The sequence below is a fragment of the Protopterus annectens genome, chromosome 11.part0 (genome assembly GCF_019279795.1).
Source record: "Protopterus annectens isolate FY-2018-M chromosome 11.part0, PAN1.0, whole genome shotgun sequence".
NCBI classification, from domain to species: domain Eukaryota; kingdom Metazoa; phylum Chordata; order Ceratodontiformes; family Protopteridae; genus Protopterus; species Protopterus annectens.
The window spans coordinates 1,467,377,764-1,467,387,600 of NC_056745.1; positions in this window are offsets into that span (position 1 = coordinate 1,467,377,764).

The window sequence follows — 9,837 nt, forward strand, 5'->3', positions numbered from 1 at the left end:
TGCATGATTTTAGTAAATCTAGACATAAACTATACAATCATCATATAAGATGAAGCAGTCTGCTGAATTTAGATATTAAAGACAGGATATAATAACATGGGCTTGTGTATAATAACACTACTGTCTTAATTTGTCATAAATGACATACACTACATTGAACATCAAGGGGAAGCATGATGATTTTCTTATATAAATATATATGCATAACAAGTCACGTAATTGCTTTAACTTGAATTGTAGTTTTTGTAACCAATCTTGACCATATATAATACTTAAATGGTTACCAAGGTAACTGTTTTATACATGACATTAAACTGACAAAGTTGTTCAAGAGAAACAATAGAAGCCTGAACTTGAAATGTCACAGAATGCAACAATCATATTCTAAACAAATAGTATTATATTGACAATAGACACTCAGTTTAATAGCATGGGCTTGTGTATAATAACACTACTGTTTTAACTTGTCATAAATGACATACACTATATTGAACATGATGATTTTCTCATATAAGTAATTGCGCATAACAAGTCATGTAATTGCTTTAACTTGAAGTTGCAGAATGCTTATTCAAGCCAAAAAAATCGACCCAGAAGTAGTCCAAGTGCAAAACACAGCTTTATTAAATCCACATAAAACAGATAAGTGCTTTTGCCCCAGAACACTAGAACTTCATCAGATACAATAAAATTGTGAAGTCCCCCTTATAAAGACATGTGGAAGGCATCATAATCATGGGACAAAAGTGCTTATCTGTTTTATGTGGATTTAATAAAGCTGTGTTTTGCACTTGGACTACTTCTAGATCAATTTTTTTGGCTTGAAAAAGCATTCTGCTACTTCAGTGAGGATTTTAGCTGCCCTGTTTTGCATTTGGACTACTCCTGGATCGATTTTTTTTGGCTTGAATAAACATTCTGCCACTTCAGTGGGGATTTTAGCTGCCCAGTTTGGCTTTCTGTCTTTTGAGCCAGTTTTTCTTTGTATTTTTCATTTTTCCAGTTGTTTGTATGGCCAACGAGGACAGTCTTGCTTCATCCCCCCAACTACTGACTCAAATCCCTGATGTTGGTTCTATAGTTCAGAATTTGGCTAAGAAAGTGGCTTCTCTTTGTGCCACGCCCCCGATGATATCAGAGATAATTCCTTACTTAGTACAGAAGGCAACATGGTGGTTCCATGCCTGAGAAACGTTTTAACTGCTTCTAATCTTTCAATTGCTTCCCAAATGAGCTCTGGACCTTCCATATGTTCGTTGGCTGGTAATTCCAGCACTTTTACAGCTTCTATTCCTTGTAGATAGCGAAGCACCCATGGCACATAGGATTTTAACAGCTCAGCATCAGAACCTGCATTAAAAGACTGGTTATCTGATTCCATTAATCTGAACCATGGACATTCAGCCAGGTCTCATGCTGGTAACACAAACTTACACACTCTTTTTGAAGAGTTTGATTATTATATTGCTAAAATTAAGTATTTGCAATTAGACAATGCTTATTTTACTGAATGCATAAAAGAAAAGCTTCTACCTAAAAGGCTACGCATATGGCATTACCCTAATGGTTTACAGCTAGACTCTTCTCTATTTAAAGAACTTACTGCAATATTTGACCAGCATGGAATAGAATATATGAATGTTATTATCAAACATAATGAAGTTTTGATAAATGAATTAATTGAGACTGTTAGTGATTTGGACACTGATGAAATGTGTTCCAATATAAAGGCATGTAAAGTGAAAAAATTAATTAGAGATAAGACTGACTACAGAAAGGGTGCAGCATACCCTAACCCCCCACCCTCACAAGAATGGGGTACTAAATTCTGTGCCAAAAATGTGACCTTCATTAATGAATCTCAAGCTCAAACCTCTAACAATAGTTCAGAGGAAGTTTTTTAGACCAGGCAGAGTTTCCTCCACTGAGACGCTCCAAGTGTCTAACGAACAGAGCCCCCCCACAAAACAACCACTGGGTAGACAGGTGTACACCTTCTCATCACCCCAACAATCGATGGGGGAGTGGAAACAATCTAATAGGGGAGGGAGAACCTTTTTCAATCGCAACAGGAAATAATCAAAGTGGATTCCCCTGAACATACTGTTGTTTTTGACATTATAGGCACTTGCCATGACCAGATTCTACACCCTTGTAACAGCATTATGAATTCTTTAGGTGATTTTAAAGTTTAGAATTTTTCTAATGTTTGTATGGACACTTCATGCTGTGACATTTTTGCAAAGGGTTTCACTTTTGTACCCCAATACAAGTGTAATGTAGCCACCACTTTGATGGATCTAAAATTATACACCTGCAAGCTGAACCTAAAGGTTCTGTTTCAGAACTCTTTACCTAGTCAGTTTGTTAACCCCCTTGCTATTTCCAGCACTTACAATCCTCCATTACATCCTATGATTTCCTTATTTGAAAGAATGTGTGAACTAGATATATGTAACCTCCCTACTAGCCATAGGACGAATACTGAAATTCATACTCGGGAGACCACCACCATTAATGAAATCAAGGATGTGTTGGATAGAATTAGGATCATAAAACCAGACAAAGGGGTGGGGTTGTGTTAATGAACTTAGATGACTATAACAATAAGATGCTATTTATTTAAAACAGTAAAACCAATGCAAAATCTTCCATCAATGAATTGAATGGTGTTTACACTAAAATAAGGAGTGAACTACAAGATCTCTTTATAGAAGGTTCTATTTCTATTGAAATTCTGAATGACCTATCAGTTTTACATCCAGGAGTGTCAGCAATGTTTGGCTTACCTAAGTTACACAAGAATTTAACACAACCACCCATGCATAGATGCTAAGGGATCCATTACACACCCCTTGGCTAAACATTTTGACCATAAACTAAAACATTTTGTTTTTAGTGAAACTCATATCTGTAAAGATTTCTGGAGCTTCCTTGACTCTATCAACAAGATACCTTTCAAAGACACTTTTGCCTTTTTGACTATTGACATAAAAGACCTTTACTCAGTTATTCCCCACAGTATTGGTCTTGATTGGTTCAGTGAGTTCCTTTATGCAACGAAAGTTGGTCATTTTGATGTATTACTCTACACTCGCCTCATGGAAATTGTGCTTAAAAACAATTTCATTCTTTTTAACAACAAAATCTTTCTACAAGAAGGAGTAGTTATGGGGTTGGCATGTGATGGTCCATATGCTAATATAGTTGTGACACAGTGGGAGAAGAATTTTTTTTCCTTCGAGTTTCTATGGTTACATCAAACACTATACTCGATATCTGGATGATATTTTTACTTTATGGGATAGACCTGAGTTACTAATTAATGAATTTATTACCTATATTAATTCCACTGCAGAATTTGTAAAGTTTACTTATACACATCATTTAGATGAAATTTCCTTCTTCCTTGACATTTTCCTTGTTAAGGATTATCAAAATAAGAAATTTATATCAAAAATCTTCAGAAAAGAGACGTATTTGAATTCTTTACTTCACGATTCAAGTTCTCATCCATTGAAACAGAAGAAGGGTATAGTGAAGGGACAATTTGTGCGTGCTGCACAGATGTTGTCTGTTATGGAAGATATTTTTGTCTGAATGTGATACACTCAAGTATATGTTTCTGAAAAGAGGATATCCTGTTAGTTTTGTCATGGAGATCTTACTTGAAGTTGTTAATAAAAGAGAAAGGGCTTTCTATCTACCTTTGTTAGGAGAAGATGTAGGACACCAGAGCCCTAACACCAATAATGACCTAACCATCCAAGCCACTACTTCAGGTATTAGTGACTACAGGACTTCCTTAATAACTGTCGTTTCACTCCTTCAGGTATTAGTGACCACAGGACTTCCTTTATACCTGTTGTTTCACTACTTCAGGTATTAGTGACTATAGGACTTCCTTAATAACCATTGTTTCACTACTTCAGGTATTAGTGACTACAGGACTTCCTTAATAACTGTCATTTCACTACTTCAGGTATTAGTGACTATAGGACTTCCTTAATAACTGTTGTTTCACTCCTTCAGGTATTAGTGACTACAGGACTTCCTTAATAACTGTTGTTTCACTACTTCAGGTATTAGTGACTACAGGACTTCCTTAATAACTGTCATTTCACTACTTCAGGTATTAGTGACTATAGGACTTCCTTAATAACTGTCGTTTCACTCCATCAGGTATTAGTGACTATAGGACTTCCTTAATAACTGTTGTTTCACTACTTCAGGTATTAGTGACTATAGGACTTCCTTAATAACTGTCGTTTCACTACTTCAGGTATTAGTGACTATAGGACTTCCTTAATAACTGTATTTTCTTCCAACAGCATTGCAATAAAACAAATACTTAATAAGAACTGGTCCATCCTAAGACAAAATAAAGCTATTAGACTTTTCATTGATACAGTTCCAACCATAGTTTATAAGAAAGGTAGGAACCTAAAAAATGTATTTGAAACAAAACAAAGTGGACTTAAGCATAAGCTTGGATATATGAACAAATGTGGTATGTGCCACTTTTGTAAATACATTAAGGAAGTGGACACTTTTAACATCAACAATATTAATTTTAAAATTCATCATAGATGTAACTAACTCTGAAAGAGTGATTTATTGTGCTGTTTGTAACCAATGTTGCTGTTTTTATATTGGTAAAACTGTCAGAAAACTAAAAAAAAATCACATTTATGAGCACCTCTATGAGATCAAAACAAAAAAGTTAACCAATGCTTTGAGCAAACACATATTGGACAATGAAGAACATATGTTTAATATTTTTGTAATAAACAGTATAAGGACAGACATTAGAGGTGGAGCCTGGTCCATACTCTTCGAAAAGAGAGAGCTTTACTGGCAGTTACACTTTGGTGCAGGCAACTGGCCAGAATTAAATGAAAATATTTCAATCAGCTCCCTTTTAAAGCTCAAAGCATTAGGCAGATAAATTACATGGTATTATATATTTTAAAATTTATTATATTTTTTGATAAGCACTTTTTAATACTGTAATTTATACATTTAAATATTTATATTCCATTTTAATAGTGAACAAACAATTTTATATAGTATATTTATTACATACAACTGTTTTACTGCATTTTAATGTTATGTCTTTAAGGGGTGTGTCTTCTTTCATTTCATGATTATGATGCCTTCCACATGTCTTTATAAGGGGGACTTCACAATTTTATTGTATCGGATGAAGTTCTAGTGTTCTGGGATGAAAGCGCTTATCTGTTTTATGTGGATTTAATAAAGCTGCGTTTTGCACTTGGACTACTTCTGGATCAATTTTTTTGGCTTGAATAAGCAATCTGCTACTTCAGTGAGGATTTTAGCTGCCCTGTTTTACACTTGGACTACATCCTGGATCAATTGTTTGGCTTGAATAAGCATTTTACAACTTCAGTGGGGATTTTAGCTGCCCTGTTTGGCTTTCTGTCATTTGAGCCAGTTTTTACTTTGTATTTTTTGCTTTAACTTGAATTGTGGTCTTGTAACCCATCTTGACCATATATAATATTTAAGCTGTTACCAAGGTAACTAATGTTTTATACATGACATCAAACTGACAAGGTTGTTCAAGAGAAACAATAGAAGCCTGAACTAGGAATGTCACAGAATGTAACAATCACATTCTGAACATATAGTATTAAATTGACAATAATCACTCAGTTTAAACTTTGCTGATTATACAAAATAGAATATTGCCATTTAAATCTAAAAACTTTCAGTATATGCCATAAAATGTCAATTTATGAATATGGAAAGGGAACTTGTAATCAGTAATCACAATAAGTGAGTTTGTTATTTTTAACCTATAATTTCACTCATTTTATAACAAGAAATGACAGATATGAAAATCCTTATGTGTATAAAATGGAGGTAAGAGGGATGCACTGATAATTAAAACGCACTAACTTTCATTAATGTTCACACAAAAACTTGATGCTTTAAGTAAGTTAGCAACAAGCAAAGTAATTACTTAAATGCTGGCCAACAATGAAATATAACTTATGATATACTCAGTAAAATACATTGTATTATAAACATTAGGTATAAATATTATTATCTATTTATATTAAGTAACAAGTTTTGAAATACTTCATCAATAAGGATGAATATGTTAAATAACTATGTCATATAATTTTTACTGAGGTTTTATATATGATACATCCTACTTTACTATGACTGAATTGCTTGTCATCTATCTTTCATGTAAATATTAATTGCTTATACAATAGGTAGGCATTTATATTGTATTAGAATTCTGTCTAAACTACAATAGTACTATATCTGTCTAAAATAATCCTATTACAAATATTCTCCATAAGATAGTTCCATTTATGGAGCTCAGATGTTCTGGATTGTCAAGGTATGAGTGATAATCTGATGGACTTAGGTTTATCCATCAGATTAGGAATGATTTTCATTCCATGGCTGGTGTAGATCTTAGTTATGTTAACATTTATTAATTCAAATTTATTATTTCGCAAAAAAAAATTTTAGCATGCCTGACCAAAACATTACTTTATTGGTAAACACTCAAAGTTTAAAACTGATACTTTCCTTTAAAAGCTTAAGCATATACTTTATAGTTATCAGAGGAAAATGATTAATAGTCACAATAAAACCAAAAATACATAGTCTAAATAACCTAAGATGAGACTTTATTATCTTTAAATACTAATGGCTTAAACAATCCTAGCAAGGGATCAAATCTGCTGAAATATTTAAAACTGAACAAAGCTCAAATAGTCTTCCTTCAAGAAACTCATTTCAAAACAAATGACAATTACAAATGTCACCATAAGGAATATATGATATTGGCACAAACCACTTATAAGACAAAGACAAAAGGGGTAACAATTTTATGGGAAAAAATGTGATTAACCCAGAAATCATTTATAAGTATGAAGATAAAGAAGGCCTTATGGCATTAGTAATAGTTAAATATAATAACAGAATATGGACCCTAGACAATCTATACTGGTTCCCAGGCATTGGAACAGGAACTGTTAAAAATACTTGGATTTCATTTCCAATAATTATAAAGGCAACTTAATATAAGGAGGAGATTTTAACAGTATATTTAATATTTCTGAAACTACAAATAAAAGACCTCTGCATACATCTCCTGTATCGTACCAAAAGCTTTAAACAAGTGGGTAAAATCATTTCATCTTGTAGATACTTTAAAATTTAAAGTAGATAAGCCTTTGTTGTTTTCTCATCAAGATCACAAACTTGGTACCCGAACTAGAATAGATAAAATATTTGCTGCCCATGACTTACACTCTAAAATCATTACTTTCTCAATAACTCCCTGTCCCCTTTCAGACCACAATTCATTAATACTAAAACTTAAAAATGGGTACAAACCATCAATCTTTAACTCCAGAATTCCAGCATATATAACTAAAATTAAAGAGTTCAAACCCTGGTTATTATCTGAATTACAGTTCTTCTTAGATAGCAATTACACCACAGAGATAAATAAAATAATAATACAGGACTCATTAAAAGCTTACATATATGGTAAAACCCTAACTTGGTATAAAAAAAAAATCAGCGAATGGGATTCTGAATTATTAGATCTTCAATCCAAACTTTTGTCAGTAAAACCTGAAAAAAATCAAAATCATTTGGAGATGAAAAAGAAAGTAGAAGTATTAAACAATAAATACAATGAAATTCTAACACATAAAACTAGTTTAGCTTAAGAAAAACTAAAAATTAATATCTTGGCCACTTCTCCCAAATGTCTACATAATTTATCCACAATAATCAAAATACAATCAAAAGCTAATAACATTAAAGTATGTTCCATGAAAAGAAAGGGAAAATGTCACGGATATAAGTGGCATTCTTGATGCGTATAGAAATCATTATATGGAACATTTCCAAAAAGAAAATATACATATTGATCAATTAAATCTAGATGAAAAATGTTCTAATATAAATAAATACCAGAAAATTAAAACTAGATCTGCAAGCACCCATATCCTACAAAGAAATTACAGATGCAATAAAAGAGGACAAAAATAATAAAGCTCCAGGTATAGATGGCATAATTATGAAAATATCTAAACTTTTCCTTCAAAGATACTATCCCTCTTCCATAAAACTCTATTAGAAATTCAGTCACAAGCTTTAACAACACCCTCTTGGAGATATTCCTTAATCACACCAAAGCTAAAGGAAAACAAATCCCCAAACCTCTGTACCACATATAGACCTATATCATTATTAAATAATGACTATACAATATTTATGACAATATTAACTAACAGAAAGAACATACCACTGTCCAAAACATTAAATAATGACCAAACTGGATTTATATATCATAGACAAACACATGACAATTTTAAAAGGAAAATTTCTCTTATAGATTATGTTAACAAAGAAAAAAAAAGAAACACTCATAACTGGCTTAGATATAAAGAAAGCCTTTAATTCCCTAAATTGGGACTATTTATTCAAAATCCTAATGCTATTTGAATTTTTCGCATCCTTTGTTCATCTCCTAAAGAATATATATATATATATATATATATATATATATATATATATATATATATATATATATACACACACACACACACACACACAAATAATTTAGCATATGTCAACTTAGGTCCTTTTACCTCTGAATCTATACATATAACAAAAGGCACTAAACAAGGATGCCTCATGTCACCAATTATATTTGCTCTGGCTATTGAAATATTGGCAGATTCAATTCATAACAATATAAAAATCAAAGGAATAGATGTTTATGAACAATACATTTCTAAAGTAATGTTATTTGCTGATGACATATTACTAATATTATCTAATACAAAAGAGACATTAGCAGAATTAGATATATTAATTGAAAAATTTTACTTGACGTCAGGACTCCATTTCAATAAATCAAAATCAAAATGTTTATTTTTAAATTAAAACAAGAACTGAACACTAAGGGGGATCACATTATAGGGAAACAAGAATCTACCTTAAAGGGGGCGTGGCCAAGGATGAACACAGGATAGCAGCAGATTTCTTCAGCTCCACCAATTTCATTACATTGACAGGAATTAATTACTTAAAAAATTAATTCTTGAAGTAATTTTCTTTCTAAATATGTTTGTTTTATATAGTTCTTGAACTATATCTAAAAAAGAAAGGAAATCTTAATAATATTCCTGTCAGAAATTACTTTGGAAATTTTCCTGTCAGTTTATCAGTCTGAAATGAGTTCCAGTAAGACAAATTCTCAAGACTCCAGCATCAAGAAAGAACTTCAGTCTCTGATAATTATAGTCCAGCAACTTACTGCTAAGATGGATAAAATGGATACTAAAATAGACACTTTCATAGAAAAACTACAAAACAAATAGACTTGTTACATATGGACCTGCAACAACAGAAGATCCAGATGACAGGCATAGAAGAAGCTGTGAATGACATGGAAAATAGAATACAAGAAGAGGAAATCAACATTGAGTTTCTGCTGAAACAAAATACACATTTACAAACAAAGCTGGATGACCTGGAAAATAGATCTAGGTGCAATAACATTAGGATTTTTGGACTGCCAGAAAATATTGAAGGTAACAATATTACTTCTTTTTTAACAACATGGCTCCCTAAAACTTTAGATTTACCAGAAGCATTCTCTTTTGGTATCGAAAGAGCACATAGATCTATAGCTAATACTAACTCTAACAAAAACTATCCTAGATCAGTTATAGTTAGATTTCTATCATCTTTTGATAAAGAGATGGTTCTTAAATCTGCTTGGGCTAAAGCTCCTGTTAAGATTAATGAAACAACTGTGCATTTTGA